The 27,165-nt window shown below is 36.8% G+C and overlaps 1 protein-coding gene and 1 pseudogene across 1 annotated transcript in view; both read right to left on the bottom strand.

The window, feature by feature from the left end:
- EYS (eyes shut homolog) overlaps nt 1–27,165 on the bottom strand; it is a 1,264,258-nt gene that overhangs the window by 1,049,351 nt on the left and 187,742 nt on the right.
- On the bottom strand, nt 5,941–6,397 carry LOC118660643 (annotated as a pseudogene).

Raw genomic sequence — 27,165 nt, 5'->3', positions numbered from 1 at the left:
ACAGAACCTAGGCACAGAACCTACACAGAACGTTCTCTAGAGACAGAAGAACTTCGCTGGAGAGAACATGGCAAAAGATCCTGGACAGAAACTGGCCTCAGAACCTAGAGACAGAACCTAGTGAGAGAACATGGCAAAAGATCCTGGACTGAACCTGACTATAGAAATTGTCAAGAGAACCTGACTAGAACCTGGTAACTGAACCTGGCTGGAGAACCTGGACAGAACCTGGCTACAGAACTTGGCTGGAGAACCTAGACAGAACCTGGCTGAAGAACCTGGCTACAGAATCTGGCGACAGAACCTGGCTGGAGAACCTAGCAAGAGAACATGGACACAGACCCTGGCAGGAGATCCTAACCAGAGCTTCGCTGGAGATCCAGACCAGAACTTGGCTGGAGATCCTGGATGGAGATCCTGGCTAGCCTGCTGATCAACTGAATGCTGTCTCCATGTCATTCCTTCTTCGCCGACTCCGTCCACACCTTTGGGGACCCCTGGACCTGCTGGGGTTGGACCCCGGCATATGGCGCCCGAACAGGGACCCCTTAGGTAAGCCCCCCCGCACTCGGGACGGATAGGACTCCACCGCAGGAAGAGGGTGGATAGTCTTCGCCGACTCCGTCCACACCTTTGGGAACCCCTGGAACAGGATTCCCCTAGGTAAGCTCCCCCCCCATTGAGAACCCCCACACTCGGGACGGATAGGACTCCACCAGGGTGCTACAGACCCCCCTATAGAGGATAAGTAGGGTAAGAAGGTGGATAGTACAGAACTTAGATTGAGAAGATGTGCCATACTGAGTCCAAAGAAAGAAGACTCTGTATTGATTCTTAGATTGAGAAGATGTGCCATACTGAGTCCAAAGAAAGAAGACTCTGTATTGATCTTTAGATTAAGAAAATGTGCCATACTGAGTCTAAAGAAATAAGACTCTGTATTGATCTTTTAACACATATGCTTGCTAGCAGTGGAATTAAGGTTACTCCCAGTCAGACAGAACGTTTTATACAAGAAGTATGTCCATGCTTTTCTGAGGAAGGAAAGGTAAATGTAAAGGCATGGGAGAAGGTAGGCCCAAGGAGCCTTATCCTTAACCCCACTGCAGCCTTTCCACCCCGGGAAAGTGCAGGATTGGCAAGCTCTCCCTGGGGTGATAGATCAGGACTCAGGTAATAGCGGAAAGCGACAATCCTACTCTTAAAATGGATACAAGAGAGCATTTCAAGTTTTTCTTTTTAATGCCTGCTTTTTAAAAAATAAAAAAGGGGGAATTTGCCGGGAGCCGGTCCATGCTTGCTGTTTTAAGGGACCTGGCATATATGGCATACTGTTCTTAATATGTTTGCTCACCTTCTTGGCACTATGTGTTTTAACCAAGGTCTCTGAGAAAGGTTGTTTCCCCAGGTAGGGATTTTCTCCTGAAGTTAGGGAGGGAATAAAACCTCTTAACTAGTGTCAGGTGGGTAATTAATCACTTTAACTATGAACAATCATGCTTAAGCTACATAATCTTTACTCCCTGGAATGGAGATAAGAAACGCCCTAACCTTTGTAATAGAGATTGATAGGATTGAATCAACTGGTATAAATACAGATGTAATAAGACAGTAAGACACAGAACTTAGAATACAGAACCAAGAGAGACAGAACCTAGGCACAGAACCTACACAGAACGTTCTCTAGAGACAGAAGAACTTCGCTGGAGAGAACATGGCAAAAGATCCTGGACAGAAACTGGCCTCAGAACCTAGAGACAGAACCTAGTGAGAGAACATGGCAAAAGATCCTGGACTGAACCTGACTATAGAAATTGTCAAGAGAACCTGACTAGAACCTGGTAACTGAACCTGGCTGGAGAACCTGGACAGAACCTGGCTACAGAACTTGGCTGGAGAACCTAGACAGAACCTGGCTGAAGAACCTGGCTACAGAATCTGGCGACAGAACCTGGCTGGAGAACCTAGCAAGAGAACATGGACACAGACCCTGGCAGGAGATCCTAACCAGAACCTCTCTGGAGATCCAGACCAGAACTTGGCTGGAGATCCTGGCTAGAGATCCTGGCTAGGCTGCTGATCAACTGAACTCCGTCTCCGTGTCATTCCTTCTTCGCCGACTCCATCCACGCCTTTGGGGACCCCTGGACCTGCTGGGGTTGGACCCCGGCAATGATTCTTCTTCCAATAAGCAAAAACACACACATAATAGATACCGAGTTTTAACCACACGAGTTATAAAAGCATTTAAGTGATGTCAGATTCCAAAATAGATACAACTGTGCCCCTGAATGACTTTTTAGGGATAAATCTAGTTTGCAAGTAAGAACTCCCCATGTATAGACTATATTAAGAGAGAAATAAACTTTCATCTTTTCCATATCATCTTTTGTGGTCTAATTTTTATAGTTTAACCTTCACCTTACCTCATAAAAGGTAGGAGAGTGAAAGGCAATACTCAAAATTATATTAATGAAATAATCTAAAATAAATATTAACAGCCAGGAGAAGGGAGAGAATGAAAAAAAAAGCAATATGTTATTAAAAGTTATATTTGCAAAATAAGATTATAAATAAATATTTTACTCTTGCTTTAGAAATATTCTTAAAGTATGAAACGCAGTATTTTAAAATAAAACAATTGAATAAAGATGTTAAAATCACTAATACTTTTAAAAAGTGCACTCAAAAATGATGTTTGCAAGTGGTAAAAATGCAATTAATTAACATTTAAAATGAGTAAGATATTATAGAAGAATAAACTATTTGGGATGCACACACAAAGGATAAATTAATTTTATTTATTTGGAAATAAATATTTTGAGCCTAAATAAGCTTATAAAAATCCAAAATAAGAAAAGGACAAAAATGATCAATTTAATCTTAAAATTGAGATAAGTTTTAAGAATGGAAAATTATATTGTGGGGTTAGGGTACTCTGTACAAATCAAAATATTTTGGGACAGGAATTATAGAAGAATAATAGACAGATTGTAGACACACTGTGGGACACACTAACAGTTGTACAGAGTTGAGAAACAGGGAAGTTGTTAAGAAAATCTGTGACCATAGGAGTGATAACTGAGAAATTTATGAGCTTAGAGACCAGTATATGTTTTTTTCAGGTCAGAGATCATTTGGGTTTGGAACTATTATAATGGCTATGGGGGTTGAGTGGTGAGTGACATCACATTTCAGTAACTTAGAATCGTGTATGTCTATATCTCATTTTTGAACACAAATTCAATGTCCTAGGCCATGGTCGGCAAACTGCGGCTCACGAGCCACATGCGTCTCTTTGACCCTTTGAGTGTGGCTTCTCCTAAGCCTTAGGAATACCCTAATCTACACTAATAAAAGACTAACATGCAAATTGACCGTACCTTTGCTACACCTTAAGCTATGCCCACCAGCCAATCAGAGCGACTGTATGCAAATTAGCCCAAACAAGATGGAGGCAGGTTGTTGCTCTAGTGATGGAGGAAGCCAAGCTTCCCCACCTGCCATGGCCGGCTCTGAGCTCCACTCAAAGCAACAACGTTTCAATTATAGAAGGTAAATAAACCAGAGATACCTGCTTTCAGCCAGCCATGGCCATGGAGCTAGAGCGAGCAGGAGTGGGTTGCCCTTGGCTATGGAGGAAGCTAAGCTTCCCTCCTGCCCACCCTGGCCTGCTCAGAGCTCCTCTCAAGGCTACAAAGTTTCAATTAGAGAAGGTAAATAAATCCCAGAATAAAAAGAAAAAAAGGAGAGGCTGGGAGCTTCCATTGTCGGGGGGGCTTGGCCAGCCTGAAAACGGACCTCACCCCCTCACCCAGACTGGCCAGGAACCCCAGTGGGGACCTCCACCCTAAAGGGGGCTTGACCAGCCTGCAAACAGCCATCAGCCCCTCACCCAGGCTGGCCAGGCACCCAGTGGAGACCTCCACCCTGAAGGGGGTGTGACCAGCCTGCAAACACCCATCCGCTCCTCACCCAGGCTGGCCAGGAACCCCACGGGGGACCCCCACCCTGATCCGGGAGACCCTTCAGGGCAAACCAGCTGGCCACCACCAATGCACCCGTCCTCTATTCTACATAATAAAAAGGGTAATATTCAAACTGATCCTAACAGCAGAACGGCTGGGAATGACTGGTCACTATGACACACACTGACCACCAGGGGGAAGACGTTCAATGCAGGAGCTGCCCCCTAGTGGTCAGTGCGCTCCCACATGGGGGAGCTCTGCTCAGCCACAAACCAGGCTGATGGCTGCCAGCACAGCAGTGGTGGTGGGAGCCCCTCCTGCCTCCTCAGCAGTGCTAAGGATGTTCGACTGCAGCTTAGGCCTGCTCCCTGCTGGCAAGAGGACATCCCCTGAGGGTTTCCGGGCTGCCAGAGGGATGTCTGACTGCCAGCTTGGGCCCAATCCCCTGGGAGCGGGCCTAAGCCAGCAGGTGGACATCCTCCGAGGGGTCCCAGACTGCAAGAGGGCATAGGCCGGGCTGAGGGAACCCCCCAAGTGCACAAATTTTTGTGCACCAGGACTCTAGTTAAGTTAATAACAATGTACCTACCTATATAGTTTAAGTTTAAAAAATTTGGCTCTCAAAAGAAATTTCAATCATTGTACTGTTGATATTTGGCTCTGTTGACTAATGAGTTTGCCTACCACTGGTAGGGAAATGGCAGAGAAAACCAGGACCTAGGGAAATGGCAGAGAAAACCTGGTATTTATATTGTAGGTGGAATGCCTTAGGTTATCTTGTTTACAATGGCTAGAAGATGAAAATAAACCAATAACTTTATTTTTACCTTTAATTTAGTCAGATACTTTCCCTTATTATCCTCAACTAAATTGGGAACATTTTATACAGATTCATTTCATAGAATTTGGGGTTTTAGTATGAATGTTGCTGTGTTCTATTTTTTTTTTTTTCATTCTGCCTCTCATTTAATATTGTTTGCCTAAAACCTGTTTGTAATGAATATAGAAGACCTGTTGTTGAAATGCTATTATTCAAGACATGATTTTGAAGATAGTCATGTTTCAGTGGATTGGACATAGATATACACATAGGAATTTTTAAAAAATGACTTAGCTATATTTCAACATAAAAGTTTTATGCAAAACAATTCCAAGGTTTATAAATAGCATATTCATTTACATTAAAGTGGCAAATCCCACTTTTTTAAAATCTAGAATCAGAGTCCATCTGTTTAATTTGGCATTTTTGTGCTGTCATTTTTTTATTTTGTTTGATATGTTTAATTGGGAATTTAAGTACTAACCATTTATTGTAATTTTATTTGATATAAACAGTTCTCTTGGATGCTTGCCCAAAAACAGCTTTGTAAATGCAAATTGTCCTATATTTCTTAGTTACTCTAAAATTAGTTTTAACTATTTGGAAACTGTGGGGCAGCAATACAACTTCATGAATTTAACACTTTTATAATACATAGTCTATAGTAAATGCATTTTGATTCTTTTTTACATGTGAATTTAATGGTAATATTAACTTACGTGGCAGAAATACCCGGGTCCACAGTTTATCAAGGTTGACAGTTGGGCAGAAATAAATATGTAGATATATATATTCTAAATCAGTGGTTTTCTTTCTTTCTTTCTTCCTTTCTTTCTTTCTTTCTTTCTTTCTTTCTTTCTTTCTTTCTTTCTTTCTTTCTTTCTTTTAAAGTACTTGGACATTTTTTTTAAAAAAATATATTTTATTGATTTTTTACAGAGAGGAAGGGAGAGAGATAGAGAGTTAGAAACATCGATGAGAGAGAAACATCGATCAGCTGCCTCCTGCACACCTCCTACTTGGGATATGCCTGCAACCCAGGTACATGCCCTTGACCAGAATCGAACCTGGGACCTTTCAGTCCGCAGGCCAACGCTCTATCCACTGAGCCAAACCGGTTTCGGCGTACTTGGACATTTTAATGAACTCCCCACCATGTAGCTTCAAGCTACCAGGACACAGGCCCCACCAACACCCTTAATCTTCTCCTCGGCTCTTCTGCTGAAGAACGTGGCCTTCACAATGACAGGCTGCTTTGGGAGCTTTCCCTCCCCCAGAACTTTGTAGTAGCCCATCGCACCACATCATTGATGGGAGCAACTCCAGTCTTGCTTTTGGCAGCCTTCACCCATGTCTGCTCACTAACCCGGGTCCACAGTTTATCAAGGTTGACAGTTGGGCAGAAGCTCTGGTTCCTATTCAAGTGGTAATGCCTCATACCAACTTTCCCAAAGTAACCTGGGTGATATTTGTCGAAGTTGATCCTGTGATGATGCAGGCCGCCAGCATTACCGCGGCCCCCCGGGTGCTTCCTGTGCTTGCCGATATGGCCGTGACCATGGCTCACATGGCCTTGAAGTTTACGGGTCTTCCTCAGTCTGGATGGCATGTCGGTGGCCGAGTTGCAAGAGCTAAATCAGTGGTTTTCAACCTTGGCTGCATGTTAGAATCACCTGGGAATCTTTTTAAAATCCTTATTTCTGGGCCTCGTCCTCCAGAAATTCTCTTTCTTTGTTATGGGGTGGGGCCACAACATTAGTAACAAAGAAACAGAATTTCTGGAGGATGAGGCCCAAAAATCAGGATTTTTAAAACATATATATTTCTTTATTGATTTCAGAGAGGAAGGGAGAAGGAGAGAGAGGTAGAAACATCCATGATGAGAGAGAATCATTGATTGGCTGCCTCCTACACACCCCCTACTGGGGAATGAGCCCGGCAACCCAGGCATGTGCCCTCGGCCTAATCGAACCTGGGACTGACTCTTCAGTCCGCAGGCTGATGCTCTATTCACTGAGCCAAGCCGGCTAGGGCAAAATCAGGATTTTAGAAAGATTCCCAGGTGATTCTAACGTGCAGCCAAGGTTGAGAACCACTGTTCTAAATGATTAATTCATTAACAAAAGAATTAGAAAATAGCCCTGGCTGGGTGGCTCAATTGGTTGGTGCATCATCCTATACACTAAAAGGTTGTGGGTTCAATTCCCAATCAGGACATATACCCAGATTGTGAGTTTGATTCCCAGTTGGGGCACATATGAGAGGAAACCAATCAGTGTTTCTCTGGCATCGCTGTTTCTCTCTCTCTCCCTTGCTCTCTCACTCAAATTAATAAAAGCATGTCCTTGGATGAAGATTTAAAAAATTAGAAATTAAAAATCTGCATTTCTTTTCAATATGGCCTTCTCCTTAAATTATAACTCAAATATGTGCTGTATATTGAAAATTTTGTACCTTTGTTACTAAAAAATATTGACCACTGAAGTATTTTTCATGAATAAAATAACTTAGTCATAAAAGAAATATATAAATTCGACACATGTATTTCTTATATTTATTTACTTAATTCTGCAAGAGTATTTACTTCTTAAGGAGCTTATTTAAATTTTCCATGTTAATTATATTTTATCAATTCATATTTGCATTTCTAAAACTTGTATTTCTTATATATCATTATTTGCGAAATATGGTTATTACTATATATTCCTCATATTTATTTTTTTCTTATCAGTCCCCAGAACTATGTGAAAATAAATCTCTGCTGTTTAAACCACCCAGACTGTGGCATCTTGTTATGGTAGTCTGAGCAAACTAATGTACCTAGTGACATGAATAGTAAGCATATTTAGGTCCTTTTGAAAACTTTATCTTTGCTTTAATGGTTCAGCCATAAAATAATACACCCAATTATTAATAGCAGCAACAACATAATATTAAAAAAATAACCTATAATAATAAAAGCATAATATGCTAATTAGACTGGACATCAATCCGGACGCCTTCCAGATGACCTTCTGGATGAAGCCGGTGCCGTGAGAAAAATGTGAGTCTTGGAGGGAAGCCTGTGTCCTGGATGGCAGAGGGGAAGCCAGTGCCGGCAGCCGGGGAAAGGAAGGCCTACTCTTGCATTAATTTCATGCATCGGGCCTCTAGTTATCTTTATGAAAAGAGTAAGGGTATGCATTACTATATAGGGTGTCCCCCCAAAAAAGGTATGCACGCTTTTTTCTGATAGCTCAATTGCTGTTTCTTTTCAGATTTAACCCATTGGAATGCATAATTATTCAAAGTGTGTATACATTTTTGGGGGGGCATCCTATATTAACTAATGTCTTCATTTGACTTTCTTTTTATGCTTTTATGATTTTTTTAAATTTTTGTATTTTATTGTTTAAAGTATTACAAATAGTAGTACATATGTCTCCGTTTTTTTCCCCATTGACCTCCCGCCAGCCTTATATTACAGTCTAAACAACATTTTGACAGACCACATATATGACAGTGGTCCCATAAGATTATCATGGAGCTGAAAAATTCCTATCACCTAGTGATATCATAACTGTTGTAACAATGTAACACAACATGCTACTTGTGCTTGTGAGGATGCTGGTCTAAACAAACCTGTGCTTTCAGTTGTATAAAAGTACTGTGCAGAGTGTTCTTTTACCTTTTCTATGTTTAGGCATGTTAGATACACAACCACCATTGCGCTACAAATGCCTACAGTAATCAGTAAAACCCATAGGCCGTACAGGTCTGTAGCCCAGGGGCCACAGGCTGTACTGTATAGCTTAGGTGTGTAGAGGTTACGCCATCTAGGGTTGTGTTAGTGCGCTCTGATGTTTATACAACGACAAAGCCCAAGAATGCAATTCTCAGAACATATCTCTATCCTTAAGCTATACAGGACTTTACCAGGTGTTTTGCTGCTGCTCTGATAATTATTAATCAATAATCTACTTTATATGACCATTCACAGAAAAATATATCAGTCCCCCCTTATCTGTGGATTTATTTTCTTTAGTTTCAGTTACCAGCAGTCAACCACAGTCTGAAACTATTAAAAGGGAAATTCCAGAAACAATTCCTAAGCTTTAAATGTCATGCTGTTCTGAGTAGCACGATGAAATCACATCGGACGGGAATCTTCCCTTTGTCTCCTGTATCCACATTGTACATGCTGCCCGCCCGTTAGTCACTCAGCAGCCCTCTCGATTACCAGATAGGCTGTCAAGGTATTGCAGTGATTGTAAAGTGCTCCTTTTAGTGAAAAGGTAAAAGTTCTCAACTTACGGGGAAAAATGCTGAGTTTGTGAAGCTCTATGGTAAGAATGATTTTTTTTTTTTAATCCATGGAATTGTGAAGAAGGAAAAAGAAATATGTGTTAGTTCTTCTGTTGCCCTTCAAACTGTAAAAGTTTTGGCCAGACTGTGTAGTAAAATGGAATAGGCGATAAATATGTGAGTGGAAGACATGAACAGAAAATTTCCTCTTTTCAAATTTGTACATGCCATATTTTATCAACTTTCTGAGGGAAGTCTCCTAGTTTATATAAATATTTTAAAATATTGGTATCTTTTAGGCAGTAAATTTTAGGTGATTATGTTAGTATAAAGAGTTTAGGGTTTTTTTTTCCATTTATACTATTAATCTAATGTTTCATATTATAAGATATGAGTTAATAAAGATAGGAAGAGTCCTTAAATATTAAGCATTGGTTAATGTTTCTGGATTATAAATTTTAGTGCAGTGACGATAACATTTCCTGTCTAGTCTTACCCTGTGAAGAACTATAAAATAAACTATATTTATTTTCTTTCTGTGTGGATTACATAATCTCTTTTTATTAGCATTTGAAACATAACACTTTAAAATTGATTTTGAATAAATGAATTGGCTCAAGACAGGAATCTCTATTTAATTAATGTCTTTTCAGGGCTTCCCTAATGTTTACTTGAGGTATTACTTTAGATAGCCATTAGAAAATTGTCATGCATTTTTTAAAATTCTTGACATGGTTTTATCACGCAAAGAAATGTGGTAAGCAGATGTCTGTACTTCCAGACATGTGCCATATATTCTATCTACTTAAAATTGTGGGGATAGAGTAAATAAAAAAATTCCAAAGGCAAGGGAAGTAAATTGCTTGTATAGTCCATTCAGAACTGACAATACACAGTTAATGGTTCATCTCTGGGTTTTGGTAATTAGGAGATATTGTTGATTGTAACAATTTTTACCATGTCCATCACTATGTCCAATAGGAAGATATTTTCAAATCAGAACTTATTTGGGGAACTACTTAACCAAATGTAACACATGCAGTGCAGGATCCAATTTAGTAGATTGTGAAATAATGCAAAATATAGTACTCAGGGTATTTCATATTGCTTCAGCATTAAATAAAGGAACCATTCTTTTTCGTGCCAATTGGATACTTTTCTATAGCATCTAGTAAGCAGCAAATCTCCTCAGGAACAACATTATCATCAATTCATTTTTCACACAATTCATTTTATCATCAATTCAAAATAATTCTTGGGATAAGCAGAATTCTCAGTAGGCTCCCAAAATTCTCATGTCTAAGCTTACATGCCTTTGTATAATCTCCTTCCATTGAGAGACAAAAGAAGCTATAAATATGATGACATTCCACCATTATTAAATAGAAATAACTTTTTTATATAATTAAGGTCCCTAACCATTTGCCTTGAGTTAAAGAGTCATTATCCTGAATGAATGGATTTGACAATATCAAGTGAGCAATTACAAGAGAATGTTCTGCAGGTCTTGAAGAAATAAGCTGACATGTGAGAAACCCTATGGAAGAGGGTCATGTGTAAGAACCTGATAGCAGCCTCCAAGAGCTGAGAGGAGTTCCTAGCTGGAAGCTAGCAAGATAATGGGGACTTGGTCCTACAACTATAAGAGACCAAGTTTTTCTGAGCAGCAGTGAGCTTCGAAGGCGACCCTGAGCCTCAGATAAGATTGTATCCCTAGCTGATACCTTGAATGCAGTTGTGAGACCCCAAAGAAAGGACCCAGCTAACCTTTGCCCAGACACCTGAATTATGGAAATTGTGGTATCTCACATGTTTCGTTGTTGAAGATGCTAACATTGTAGCAACTGGCTACAAAGAACTAGAACAGCAAGCTGCCATGTAGTGAGCCACCATATGGAGAAGGCTATGCACAAGGAGTGGAGGTGGCCTTCAGCCAACAGCCAGCAAAGAACTGATGCCCTTAGTTCAGCAGCCTGCAAGGAACTAAATGCTGCCAATAACTTTAGGGACTTCAGATGTGGATCCTTCTCAAACTGAGCTTCAGATGAGCTCACCGTCCCAGACAACCTCATGATTCCAGTGAGACCCCAAAACAGAGGACTCCGGTGACTTACACCTGGAGTCCTTACCCACAGAAACTGTGAGATAATAAATGTATGGGTTTTAAAACCACTAAATGTGTGGTAATATTATGTACCACAGATAACAAATACAATGTCCATCTTCAAATATCATATGAAGTTGTTTGCTAAATATTTTAGCTGAGTACTTATTTTTAACTGTATCTACACTGTTGACCAGAAAAAAATAGCTAATTTGATATCGTTATCCTAGAGAAGAATCCTTTTCTTGTAAAAGCTATGCTTGATGCTACCATGTTTATATCAACAGCATCATTTTTGATTTCTAATATCAGCTTTCTGTATTCATGTGTATAACGCATACTGTAAAATGACAAGGGTGGTCATCAGTGAAATTTCTATGTAAAATCTTGTAATAAACAAATCGAGAGGCATATCTCTAGATTTTTCTAAAGCACCATGTAGTCATACAAAAAAGTTTTTTTAGTGCTAGTGACATGACCTGCTATATTCTCTAGCTTTTCTTTTTTTCCCCCTCCAATATATATATATACTAGAGTCCCGGTGCATGAATTTGTGCACCAGTGGGGTCCCTCGGCCTGGCCTGCGGGATCAGGCCAATACCGGTTCTCCGACATCTCCTGAGGGGTCCTGGATTGCGAGAGGGTGCAGGCCAGGCCAAGGGACCCCACCAGTGCACAATCAGGGCCACAGGAGGGCTCCAGAGTATGTCCGGCCTGTCTTGCTCAGTCCTGCTTGGCCGGACTCAGCAGCAAGCTAACCTGCTTTTCGGAGCATCTGCCCCCTGGTGGTCAGTGCATGTCATAGTGACTGGTCGACTGGTCAACTGTCTGCCCCCTGGTGGTCAGTGGACATCATAGTGAGCAGTTGAGCAGCCTTAGCATATCATTAGCATATTACTCTTTGATTGATTGAAAGGACAACCATACACTTATCATATTAGGCTTTTATTATATAGGATATATACTAGAGGCCCAGTGCATTAATTCGCACATGGGTGGGGTCTGGCTGGCCTGCCCCAATCGGGGGCGGGGCGGGGGCGATTGGAGGCGGGGCCTGACAGGGGGAGGGGCCACAGTGGTTGGCGGGCTGGCTCTGCACCCTGGTCCAACTCCTGGTCCAACTCCCAGTCGAGGGGATAATTTGTATATTAGCTTTTTATTATATAGGATTATATAGGATATTTTTATTGATTTCAGAGAGGAAGGAAGAGATATAGAAAGATGGAAACATCAATGATGAGAGAGAATCATTTATTGTCTCCCTTCTGCACATCCCCTACTGGGGGGGCAGGAATGTATCGAGCCCGCAAACCTGGCATGTGCCCTTGGCCAGAATCGACTCTGGGACCCTTTAGTCTGCAGGCCGACACTCTATCCCCTGAGCCAAACCGACTAGGACATTTCTAGCTTTTCAGTGTCACTTTTAAATAAATGGGATGTATCTGGTCTTCCCTTTACCCCACAGCAATGTTTATATTATTTAAAGACAGTATGATCACCTGATATGGTTTCAAGTATTTCAATTTATTTTACAACTAGACCATAAGAATTATTGCCTAAAAAGACCTCTTCTCTTCATGTTAACTACATTTTCTGCCACACAGCAGATACCCATGCCAGACTATTTTAAGATGCACATATTAATTTGTATGTCTTAACTTTTCTACAATATATAAGCTCATGAAAAATAGGATTTAAGTCTTAAATATTTATTTCAAACTTCAGTGACAACTCCTGTAAAGATACCATATCTAAATAAATATTTTGCTTGCTTGATCATGTAATTAATCGTTCAATAATTCATTCTATTTAGGAATCCTAGAACAGTTTATTTATTTTTTAAAAGAATATAAAAATCATGTACAGCAAGGTAAAATGAAAGAATAAGTGTTTTAAGATGACAGATAAATACAGGGAATAATAAAATAACTAAATGTGCAAAAAAAATAAAACAAGGAAGAAAACAATAAAGAAATAGGGAGGGAAGGAAAAAAAGAAAAGATTGATAGAAGGAAAAATAGAAACATAAGGAAAGAAATATGTCTTAATAGTATTATCTTCTACAATAATATAATTGGCTTGTTATAGCTGATCCCAAATTAGGTCTGTAAATATTTTTTTTCTGGATAATTACAATGACATTATACATAGAAAAACTTTATGATGATGTGTTTCATACTTTTAAAGATGGTACTATAGCCTCTGTTATTGGATAATTATGAATATATCTCTTCTCAACTGTAAAAATTGTATGAGCAAAAGAGGAGTGAGTAGAGAAGGAGGATTTTTTAATTGTTGGGATAATCTTTGAATAGTCCCTTGACTAAGTAGTATTCAATTATATCCATTAAGCATAGCCAATGTTTGATAACTAGAACAGATTATTTTATACAACTGAACTATTTAAAAAATGGACATCAGAGTCTGAGATTTAATCCATGGTATATAATTCTACTGATTAGTGAAAAACAATTTTCAAGATGATTTCTTTCTCTATTTAAATGAGACAAACTACTCAACCAAAATTAATAGTTCATAAGGAATTCAACAGGTTACATTAGCCAAAAATTAGAATATTATTTGGTTGTATCATTTCAAAACAGGAAAGATGAAGGCGCCATATGGGTTTATAAATAAAAAGCACATACACTACATCTTGAAATATAGACAGTGCAACAGAGACATGCTGGATTTCTAAGTATATATTAGTAAGTTGTTATTCATAAGAAAATGGACGTAGGAACTTAAAATGATTTTACATCTTCATCATTGCAGAAAGGTGGCCATGTCTTTGCAAAGAAAAAGTGGTTTTATTTCGGACCACATTCTATCAGTGTTTCCACTGACAGTTCAGTATTACCTGCACTTTATCGAGATTAAGCCTTAACATAACTCTTTCATCAGAGCTTCTTCCCTGACATGCAGGTGAGTGATTCTAATGGAACTGATGAAAAGAAGACAGAGAAAAGGCTGTCCTGCCCACACCAACAGCTTTGCCACCCAGCAGGTACCATTATTTCCTCTAAAGCTTTCACATTTGACATTGAACACGAGCTTTCACTAGATACATCCCTGAAGCAATTGCTGTTACTGAGAAAGCCAAATGCATTAGTTGAATTTTCTTCTGAAAAAAAAAATTTTTTTTCCAACTGGGAAGTTTGGAGATTAAATGGATGTTAGAAACATTTGTTGAAATTCATGAGTTACTTTTTTTGTCTAGCTTTGTAGACACTGTCTTCCGTGTCATTAACTCTATGAAATGAATATTTTGTACACTGGTTTTCTTTGATCATTTAACATTTTTTACAAGAATTGCCCTTAGATATTTTAATGACAAGATTCAATGAATAGCATGTATTTGGTTATTTGTTCAACAGAGGTTTAGTCTCTTATGTGAAAGCCCTGTGTTGTAGATAAAAATTAGCAAGACAAAACCCTGTGGAGGGCCTTATGGAGTAGAAGAGATAACTAAACAAATAGATAAAATAAAATGTGATGCATCTTAAATAAAGTTTGAACCTAACTATTCCAGACAAATTCACAAAAGGTAATAAATAAGTAAACCAAGTCTTAAATATCACCAAGAAGGTTACTGAGTAGAGAAGACTTTTGAGCAAAGGGATGTTCTGAAACATAAGACTTGGGGACTCCATCACACTGTGGGAACTACAATCAGCTTGGTAGTGTTAAAGCTTTGAATGAATATGGACCACGGCAGGAAATTACACCAGAAAGTATCCAGATCATGAAGGTTCTTGTATGAAATGTCTAAGCAATTCTTGGAAAAAAGGTTTTTGTTTTTTTTTTTCCTCTTCCCAAACTAGCACAGAGAAAAAGGTGGAAAAAAAAAAATCAGATAATTAAGAGATATAATTAACAGGATTTAGTGCCTAATTAGATTTGATTGGGACAGAGGAGGGGCAATGATATAACAAAAAAAATTACAACAACAACAATAACAATAGATTGCTCCAGAAACCAACCTTTTCTTTGAATTACATTGTATCACAGAACAATTAAGCCCTTACAGATCAGAGAGCCCTTCTCATTCAATGCCTATCCACCATTACTAAGATAGTTGAGTTGTATAAATTGTGCCTCATTTAACTTTACCTCACATTTTTGTAATAGCTGGTCTCTGCCCTAAATGTTTGACTATAAGCTACATATTCTCTCACATAGCATTGTTCCCATATTTGTTAGATTTCCTCTTTTCAGATCCAACCTCCTATTGCTGCCTTTACTTCCCACATTTTCCACTCTGCTCTACCAAAAATTCCTTCCATAATTAACAGACTAATAAAGTGAAAGTAAAACACAAAAAAAGTTAAAAGAAAAAACATTACAAGAAATACATCCCAGGCATCTATAACTCAATCAGAAGCTTTTGCCTGAACTATATCTTCCTAGGTTTACTGAACATTTGAGGAATGTGCCAATATTGCTCCAAAATTATCTTAAAAATTATTCATGATTAATGATAAATCTAAATAATTTAAAATTCTTTATAAATCAGATTATTTCATCATATGAATGAAATATAGATCTTATGTTGTAGCCAAGATTCTCAGCAGCTATGTCTTGGCTCACTATTCTTTTTTCCCTTGTAAAGATATGCCAATTGATGTTGTTATCAAAAGGTCAACTTTGTAAGTGATTTCTTTTTACAAAAAAATAATTGACTAAACTTGTCTTAATACAGTTTAAACATGATTTATATGATGGGAGAGAAGAATTATAGGGTTTAAAAACTTCAGGGAAGCCCAACCAGTGTTGCTCAGTGGTTGAGCATCAACCTATGAACCAGGAGGTAAAGGTTCAATTCCTGGTCAGGGCACATGGTGGGGATGTAGGCTTGATCCCCAGGAAGGGGTGTGCAGGAGGCAGCCAATCAATGATTCTCTCTCATCATTGATGTTTCTATCTCTCTCTCCCTCTCTGAAATCAATAAAAAAATATATTAAAAACTAGTGGCCTGGTACACAAAATTTGTGCAGGGGAGGGGGGCGTCCCTCAGCCCGGCTTGCACCCTCTCCAATCTGGGACCCCTCAGGGGATGTCTGACTGCTGGTTTAGGCCCAATCCCTGTGGGAGAAAGGCATATTCTGACTGAACCAAGAAAAGTGGCTCATCAAATTTAAAAAAGTTTTAAACATGCTTTCAAACCAACTCTTTGTTTTCAGTACTCCAATAAGCTCTATCTATTAACAAACCTTTCATGAGCTTTTCCAAGGAAATGCAGTTGTTTTTTATTAGTATCTGTGTAGACCCTTAATTTTGTCCTCTCTCAGCTCTACTAATTCATAACCCCCAATCTGCTCTCTGTTCACTCAAATCATGGTTTGGTATTGCAGATGTCCTAGTTTTATCAAAAATGGAATTGCATGTTTTCCTTATATTTTCTTTTCAAAAGAGAAAGGAATAAAAATGTCTTTATTATCTTAAAATCTGAAACAATTAGAAATGAGAGTTGGGGGCAGAGAAAAAAGGATATAAATGTCTTCCCTGTATTATCTTGAAATGCACAGTTAGAAATGAGAGTAAGGAAGAGGGTCTGTCTGCTTTTGTTGACTCTTTATTTGATGTTCTCATAGAATAGTTTATGGCCCATTCTCTAATAGAATGAATCTCATTGTATAGTAAGATTATGGTGTGTTTTTTTTTTTTACCTTATGCTCTGTGTTTGTTGTAATTTTCAGTTTTATTTACAGCATTTTTATATTCATAGAATCTTTCTTAGCATATAATAAATATTCAATAGGGAAATTTTAAAGGCAGAATTAGAGAACAAGGGTAAGATCACATTTGAATAATGGGTTCTTTATTATAAAATCCTAAATTGCTTCTCCTTTGCAATGCTGCTTTACACATCTCAAAGAGTTGTTATGACACTGATAAAATGCTTGTCAAAGCATATCACAAACATAGAGCCATAAACATTTCCAAAAAATTAATGCAAACACATATTGACAGGTAGCATATAGTGATAAAAAAGCTTGACATAGTTGAAACTAGAAGGACAGAGATCAAATCTGATGATCCTTTATTTATGACTGAGTGTTCTTGCAAGAAAAATCAGTCAAACTTTCTAAAATAAGATGTTTTCTGAATAAATTGAGATGTTTTTTAGTCACACTGCCTTCTCAAATCATTGATGTTAACCTTGAGTGATATATGTGAAAGTTCTGTTAAATAGCAAAGCCTGCTACAGATATAATTTATTATTCATGGTTATCTATTAAACATCTCATACAGGCAAATCTCTGTGCTATAGCACTGCAGGGGACATAAATTAGCAGTGGAAAATAATGTTTTTTAATGGAAAGATCATGGGCTTTCAAATCTAGCAAGCTGAATTCTGCCTTAGTCAATTACCAACTGAGTTTGACTATAACAATTGCTCTTTAAATCTCAATGTCTTCATGTATAAAAATTATAACGCCACTGCTGTCCATTTTGGGGGACTGTATAGGACAAATGAGATAAGCTACATGACACCATTTAAATAAAATGAAGCTCAATATAGATGAAGAATAAGGGTTGAGCTTCTTGAGTTTGATATCCATGGAAAATTTGGGATATGAGGGATATAGAGAAAAAAATCTGGTAATCTGGTAACAATAAACAGTTTAAGTTTTTATTTCCAATGAAAGGTAATTTCTATTTGGTTTTACTTATCAGCTTCATGCCTGTGAGCATCCTATATAATAAAAGGCTAATATGCAAATCAAATGGACAGTGGAATGACTGGTTGCTATGATGCACCCTGACCACCAGGGGGCAGATGCTCAATGCACAAGCTGCCCCTGTGGTCAGTGAGCTCAGCCAAAAGCCAGACTCATGGCTGGAGAGCGCAGCAGCAGTAGCAGGAGCCTCTTAGCGCTAAGGATGTCCAACTGATGGTTTTTGGACATCCCTCAAGGGCTCCTGGACTGTAAGAGGGTACAGGTCAGGCTGAGACCCCCCTCCCCGCCCCCCCCCCCGGCCGAGAACACAAATTGTGTGCATCAGGCGTCTAGTAGGTCTATGTTTTGACTTGATATTTCAACATTGATAAGCACACATCACACTACACATACAAAATAAAGATGTGTTGCTTCAACTTTCCTTTTTTCAGTGAATAGATTCTTAACACACTACATTATGACTACTATATGACTACTTTATATTCTTTTTCCTTAAATAGTCCTCCTGTCAAGAATAGTGGGTGATGATAATTTTTTTAGATTATTCACATAGCTCCTTGAGGTGCCCTGCTCTCTAAAGCTGAAAATTCAAATAAGAATTTGAATTTGAAATGAGATGCCTCTTCCTGAAGGCAAGCCAGCATCTGGAAATAATTAATTCTGATAACAATCTCCATCACCTTGGCCTATACACAGAAACTCTTAAATAAATCCCTTCTCTTCATTGCGCCTCCTCCTGTGTTTACTTTTTTTTCAACTAAACATTTTATTTTATTTGCTCTTTTTAAATGTTTGTATAGATTTCAGAGGGAGGAAGGGAAAGGGAGAGAGAAACACCCATGATGAGAGAGAATCATTGATTGGCTGCCTCCTGCTCGCCACCTACCGGGGATCAAGCCCATGACCCGGGCATGTTCCTTGACCAGGAATCAAACTGTGACCTCCTGGTTCATGGGTCGATGCTCAACCACTGAGCCATACTGGCTGGGCAGTTTTACTTTATTCTTTATGCTCTTTAATTTTTCCAAAGCATAATTAAATTATCAGCAATTTAACTACTTCCAACCTAAATTGCTTAAACCTAAAAGTCAGGTGTCTGGGTCACAAACACAGTAATTTCTGGTTCCAAAGAACTTGTTGTTTCTCAACTCTGATTTTCAAAATCTCCTATTATACCTTTTGGGTCCTCCATTATTTCAGTTCCTTTTTCAGTGTTTATCTTATATTTAGTTGACTTTAATTGCTTTTACCAATTTTTTATTTTCTTCCATGCATTTTAAAATGTATTTTCTAACAGATAAGAAATCCTCATCTTTTGAATACATATAAGCATTCTATAGAGGTTAAAAATATTTCCACTCAACATAATTTCTTTTATATTTTAAATATAAAAGAAAACTAAATCAAAGATAAATTACCATGTTTTTTTTTAAAGTTAAACACTCTAGAATGAAATTAAAAGTATCCATATGTTTCCCATGTGAAAAGTATTAAAATTCAATCTTCCTATTTTACAATTCTGAAATTGGAAATGCCTGTTACTTTTAAAGAAGGAATTTCTGGGCAGGTGTGCAGTTAGGGGCAATGAGTGTATGAGGTATGCCTTGACTGCCTAAGAGTAATTGTCAGTGTAATTATTCTCCTTCAGGTAAGCAGAGCAAGGATGAGTAAACCATGGCCCATGGGCCAAAGTCTGCGTGCTGTCTATTTTCAGTACTGTCTACGAGCTAAGAATTACTTTTACATTTTTAAATGGTTGAAGAAAAAAAAATCAGAATACTGGTTCTAACCCATGAAAATTACATAAAATTCAAATGTCATTATCCTTGCAATTTCATCCCTTGGAATGTAATTAAAGATATCTCTATATAAAAGACTAATATGCAAAGTGTCCCCTCAGGAGTTCGACTGGGAGACCGGGAGTTAGATTGCTCGCTGTGATGTGTGTTTACCACCAAGCGGCGGCATAGAATGAAGGAAAGTCCCGGCCAGCAGCTGGCAGCCGGGAAAGGCCAGTAAATTCAGTAGCAGTTAGGATCATTATATTCTCATTTCAAGAACTGAGATGGTTTGAAGTGGGCCTGCGATCCATGTTAGAGTTTATCAACTTCCAAGTCATCCTTCTTTATAAGTCATTGTCCCTTTGAAGTTTCAGCCCATTTAAATAAGAGGTTTTTCCATACTTATCATCAGACAGAGATGCCCCTCACCCTTCCAGTCCTTTGAGTCTGTTATTAGTGCTGTCCAGTCCCTTAACCTTACAGGGACCATTTTAAAAATTGACAAATGCCCAAAATGAATACCATCACATATCACTCTAGACATCTGCCCTCTTCAATACTTTGGTTTGGTGAAAATTACTGCCATTTTACCTATCCTATATTTTAAAGCATACTTGAACAATTTTTGAGTTGTTGTAAGCAAGAAAGTTGATCTATCAGTAGTCCATTGTACCTGAAAAGTGAATTTCTCTTATGGGAGTGAAAGTACCCAATTTTAATTTCGCAAGAATAGGATCGTGCTAGCTATTGTAGATCGCTTTTCTTATATGACAAACAATCCCTATGAATTGGTATATACTGATCTAAACCTTTATTTTTAAAAACATCTACATAGTAGCCTATTATATGAATTTTTCTCCAACTATACACTTCTTTTTGGTTTTTAAAGATTTTTAAATTGATTTTTAGAGGGAGAGGAAGGGATATAGAGATGAGAGAGAGAGAGAGAGAGAGAGAGAGAGAGAGAGAGAGAGAGAGAGAGAGAGAGAAACATCGATGTGAGAGCTGCCTCTTACATGCCTCCCACTGGGCATCAAGCCTACAATCTTTTATTGCGCAGGATGACACCCAATCAACAGTGCTATGTCCTTCTTGATACATAGTGCAGTGCCTTTTTTGCCTTTATAATTATTCCTGAAATAAACATCACTGAACATACAGGGTGTCCCCCCAAAAAAATGTATACAAACTCTTTTCTAATAGTTCAATTGATGTTTCTTTTCAGATTTCACCCACTGGAATAATAATTATTCAATGTGTGTATACATTTTTGGGACACTCTGTTTTTGTGAACCAGTATACATTACTTGCTACAAGATGGAGTTTAAGAAGAGGGGCTTTTAGGCATCATACCTGATTTTCAATTATTTTTTTCTATAATGAAATTTTTTTATATAAAGAGGAAATGCATTTGATTATTTTTGACTAGTCAGTTTTCTTATTCTCTGTGAAATCAGATTGGAAGCAGTCAGGGGCTGAGCAAGTACACTATACCTGCACTATGGAGAATACTCAATGACTGCATTAAGCATTTCTAAGCTCTACATTATACATGATGAATATGCAAATTTGATGATAGTTAAGGAAAATGGTAAATATTTGTACAAACATTGAATTATTATATGTATGCATTTATTATATGTTATTCTCAAATATTAAAATTTTAACAGACAATATAAGAATTGAAAAATGCAGTATAAATTTACTTCTCTTGAGCATTTCCTTTTGCAGACAGAGTCAAAGTAAACCAGCTATAAGATGTGTCTTCCAATTATGGCTATTTCTTATCAGTATTAAAACAACTACTTTGAGTTAACAACAACAAAGGAACCTGAAACATGAGAACTCATGGAATGTTCTAGAGGCACTGTGTGACTGGAAATGTATCAGATTCATGGATGCTGATGTCCACTTAACAGAAACATTCAAAGTTATTTCAAATGATGTGATTTCACACAGTATAATGTTTCTCAAATTTTAGTTCACTTACTACTATCTTCTTGATTTTTGTTACATTTTTAAGAATCCTTCACTAATCGTTGAGATAGCTTGCTTTGTTAGCATACATATTGAGAAGCGATTAAATAGAATAGCCCTAACTGAAAAAAAAAAGTATAGATATAATGTGTATTGCCTTAAATTGTATGCAATAAAATGGAAGAGAAAAATCAAATATCATTTTAGTGCAGACTTCTAAAAATGGGAAACTTCCTTTCACCTGCACGAACTATTTTTGTAACAAGGCAATGGTAATAAAATAATTATATGGACATTTTCCTAATATAAATGACTCAATTCAGGCAGTAGCTAAATGAAGCAATTATCAAGGAACCCCACTGCTAAGGGGTTAGATTTTTAGAAGTTGTAGAAAACACACACACACACACACAATCACTTATGCGATAGAAAATAACTATATCTCTATAATAAAAGATACATGAGGCTTATCATGTAGAAGAAAAGAAAGCCATTTTTTAAAATAAAGTGATATTTTCACAGAGGATGTTAAATAAACCATTTCCTAGTTTCAAAAAGGGTGGAAGTTACAGTGAAAGCATTGCTAGAGCATCTAGCAATGCTAAACTTCTTTGCTTTTCGGGGGTAACAAAGTTCTAAGAATGTATTATAATTTCTTTAAAAAGGTCAGTTTAATAAGCTGAAATTTATTAATTTAAAAGGTCATAAAATAACTACCAGACCTATTGGTACAAGTTTACTAACATTTCTAAACCAAAAATAGCTTTAAGGCTCAAATACTGAGTGGCTTCTTTCCTCTTTTTTAAACACTGTATAAATACTGGTAATCTGAGGCATGCAGAGTTTAATACATGAGGCCAATACAAAGGCAACAGAATGGAATTGCCTACCACAAAGTATCAAGGCTAGAGAAATTTATAAGTCATTTAACACAGAAATTTGGGAAAAATATTCATAGTTACATCATAACCTTTGTATAGTCAATAATTGTGGTTGAAATGAGCAATGGTTTTAAGACACAATGAGATTCACCCAACAATAAAGCATCCACCATCATTTTTTTCAATAATTTCAATATTTTAGGTAGCAAATTTCTCTTTTGAAACTTCCAACTACTTTCTTTCCTCAGGGTAACTCCCACAGATAATGAATAATTTAATCATAATTCTTATTAAAAACTGAATAGGAGCTCCACAGACTGTGAGAGTTACAAGGTCATGTCACTAATTATTTGTTACTTTATGGTCTGAAACATGTGGGCAGCTTGAGAAAAGGACGTGTTAAATTAGCAATCCAGACCAAGCCAGTTTCTCAAAAATACTATTAAGCTATTACTGACTTCATAATTATTGGGTCTTACGCACTTTTCTAATAGCCTTTATGCTTTATATCCTTCCTCCTTTTTCCAGAAAAGCACATAAACCATAACCATGGATTATTCATAGCTAACCTATTTAATAATCTTCATGACTTCATGCAATATAATAATAATTCTTATATTAACAGCTAATCTTCTTTAGGGAGTTCAACTTAACTTAAATTTTCACTGCTTTCATTTCAAGTTATACACCACAAAGTCGCTATTCATGATAATGAAGTTAAACAGAAACACAAAGTATTTCAAATGCAAAACTCTACAATGTCATTTGCACATTTCTACTTATTTGCCAAAAACACTGCACTACTTTAGTTTTGCATTAGCAATCTCTGGAGCTGTAAATGAAGTGAATGAAAATAAGTTCACAAGAAAAGAAAAAGACAAAACCAAAAATCCTTGCCACCTACTCCTGGGGCAATACAGAAACACACACAATGTTTATGAAACTGTAAAAGCTGAAAAATTCTACCCAATTAAATTAAAAGATTTGTCTTTAAAATGTATGTTAACACTTTAATTTGATAAGTTACTACAAGTATTTTTAAAATATGGATAAGAGGCCTGGCCAGGGTGACTCAGCTGGTTGGCCATTGTCTTGTGCATCTAAAGATGGTCAGTTCCATCCCCAGTCAGGGCACATGCCAGGTTGTGGGTTTCATCTACAAGAGTGGGCATGCAAGAGACAGCCAACTAATGTTCATATCACATCAATGTTTTTCTCTCTTCTCTCCCTTTCTGAAAATCAATAAAAATTTTTAAAGGATAAAAAAGTTACTCAATTATTTAAAAATTATCTATTAAAAACAATTATTTTAGTTTACTTTACATTTGCTTAAAATATTAGAGACCATGAGCATTGTGAGTTTAAAGAACTGTATCAACCTAGAAAATAATAACACAATATCAGAAAAACATGTGACAATAGAAATTTGTTATATTCCCTAAAGCTCAATGTACCTTCTTGAGGTAAATTTTATCAACAGAGCAAATAGCAAACTGACCTCTAATGCAGGATCTAGCTCTCACATAAAGCCCCAGAAGTCATGGAATTCCTCTTTAATATCACAATTGATAACTAATTTAAATAAAACTTTGTAATTTTGATTAAAATAATATTAAGGTAAATCTGTCTATTTATTAACTCATAGGATATAACTTGAGTTACAGGAAATCTTTGTCGAGTTTCAGCTTTTAAAATATAGGAATGCTAGTTCTTTGGAAACCCTGCCTGAAAGTTAGCTGATGCAGGAAAGATGACCTCTCCAATATCAACTTAACTCATTGCTCCAGCACGATTTTGAGATTTTAGTCCTGGACTTACACTGATGGACAGATATAGTAAGCATTCTCATAAGAATGCTTACTAAAAATTATCTCATAAGAATGCTTACTAAAAATTATCATTTGGGTATTCCAAACACCCATAGTATTGAACATACTGCTACCTGAAAATAATAAAATTAACTAGGATACACTTTCATTACAATACTAGTTTTGAGATACTGAAATAACATGTATAATATTTATGTTTTTCTTAAGGTTTAAAAATATTCCATGCATCAATTAAAACACTCATTATTTTATATTCCTAATATGGCAAACAGGTCTACAAGGAGAGAATAGGGAAGAGGATGTCGTTGAAAGCTCATAAGGACAAAAGCAATATTTTTTTAATTAATTGTGCAATGTAACTGATTGAATGCAGCCATCATATTTTAAGAAAATATATGCTAATATGATAAATCCCTCAGGTTAGTCCCTGATCACCCCTTTGGTATTAAGGAAACTAATTTTCTATTGTCAACTATGCAGATCAGACCACATATGAAATACTGTTCCCAATTTTGGTTCTTAAGAATTTATTGAGGGGCATATTAAAGAACATTTACATGAGGTGATAGCGACCTTGAGTGGTCTATCTTTAGGATATTTTGATATTGAACTTAAATAGGAAGAGAATAGTCCTTAGCATTTCCATAAAAACTTAGATGACACAGAATGTATTACATGTTATTAGAACATAAAAAAACAATGTGGTCAAAAGATCAAATTTGGGTTGTTGTATTTAAATAACACACACACAAAATAAGTACTGAACCTGGAAATCAAAAGAAAACTTTATAATTTTATATACAGCTTATATAAAGGAATATTAATTTTAACAACCGACTTTATAATTTGCTGCTTTATGATGAGAATAATGAAAGAGGAGGGAGATGTTTGCTTGCCAGAACGCTTGCAGTGGACTCCATCATATTGGCCTACATGTTAGAATAAATAATCTCATCCTTTCTCAAAATAATTTTTTTTAATATATTTTATTGATTTTTTACAGAGAGGAAGGGAGAGGGATAGAGAGTCAGAAACATTGATCAGCCGCCTCCTGCACATCTCCTAGCAACCCAGGTACATGACCTTGACCGGAATCGAACCTGGGACCTTTCAGTTCGCAGGCCGACGCTCTATCCACTGAGCCAAACCGGTTTCGGCCTTTCTCAAAATAATTTGATGCTGTGATAGCCTCAATTGCTTGTTATATTATAAAAAATATTAAACTTCACTGATTTTTTTCCTGTTTTTTGGGTCTTTTGGAACATGCTTCCTAAAAATATATGATGGTTTATAGCTCATGTTCTGAAGAACTGTAAATATTTAGCAGGAATCAATGAGACCCAGAACTTTTGATACTTCAGGGTAAATCTACAAATCTCTCTGAAATATAAATCAGAAAATTAGACTATAGATCAAAATGGGAGACTTATTAAACTGATGTTACAAAAAAATACTATGTAATATCATTGAAATCTAATAATTCTTTCTTGACATGTAATATTGCTCTTAAATTTATTAAAAATATTATATTCCCTAAAATTCAACACATGAAAATCTATTTCAAACAATTATCAAAAATGCATTAATGGGCTATACAGCAAATCTCTTATTGTTATGTAAGAATATAAATAATATAGGTTATCATTTTTAAAATTTTATTAAAGACATCAATGAATGTTCCTTACAGATTAAACATTGGGAAATCACAGGAAATAAAACATTTTTCTATTAAAATTATATATGCAATTTTTTGTAAAGAAAATTATTGCATTATATTCTTGAACTAATTATGTTGCAATTAAAGTTCTATTTAGATTTGCTTGAAATTTAGTTGCATAATAAGGCCAAACTTAAAGCTATATGTTATAATTACACAGGCAGGTTAAAAAATTGTAATGATAATTTCATTGATTGCAAAACTCCTCAAAAAACACTTCTCTTTCTATGTTAGTTCATACAGTTTCTGTAGCAGAAACCTAGGTGTAGAAGGTGTGATATTTGCTTGTTCTTTAATATTATAAGTAAATAAACAGATCCTCTGTATTAGATATTGGCTATACCCTATGTGTTAATTGGTTATTACAGATGTATTGAGTAATTTAGTATCTTTCAACTTCCTTTCTAAAATTCCCCTTTTGAGAGAATTTTATTTCAACAAAAATTATACAAAGCTATATGATGTTCTTTAAAGAAATATGTTCCTGGCAATTTGTGAAACTAAAATGGGGGTTGGGGAGGGCAGTTCATATAAGGATTGAATACTTTTTCTTGATAGGGGATTTCTGGGGAAAAAATTAAATTACTCTTCAAGCATATAGAACTCTAAAGCAAGGTATGTTAGGGTGGTAAGTGGGAGGATGTGGTATGTCTTAGTAGACTGGGTGATTTTACATTATCCTTGGAGTACTGGCAGTGACATAGTTATAACTGAGGCTGCTTACAGCTCATCACTTTGGGGGCTGATCTTTGCATAGTGACACAACGCAGGGCTGAAGGATTCAGAGCAAAATGAGAGAGGAAATGGTGCAGACAAAGATAATTTGGAAGTAAGATGACAGAATTCACAATAACTAAGGATCATTTCAAATTCATACACATAGCTATGTACTTAAAAACATGACTTTTCATGGAAATTATTTACATCTTCTAAAACATGGCTCTTAAGACCAGGACTTCCTCCGAGGTTAGGAACACAACTGTGAAAGTCATATAACATCCTCGCTCCTGAAAGCATTTTTCAAACAAATGGGTTAGTTGTTCCCACAAAACTTTAATGTTTGACAGATTTTTTTCCTTGCTGTTGATACTGGATTCATCCCTTAGATTGTTTCTCCA

The sequence above is a fragment of the Myotis myotis genome, unplaced genomic scaffold (assembly GCF_014108235.1).
Source record: "Myotis myotis isolate mMyoMyo1 unplaced genomic scaffold, mMyoMyo1.p scaffold_m19_p_7, whole genome shotgun sequence".
Taxonomy (NCBI): Eukaryota; Metazoa; Chordata; class Mammalia; order Chiroptera; family Vespertilionidae; genus Myotis; species Myotis myotis.
The sequence above is the reverse complement of the archived record's forward strand: the minus strand, read 5'-3'. Positions and strand labels throughout refer to the sequence as shown.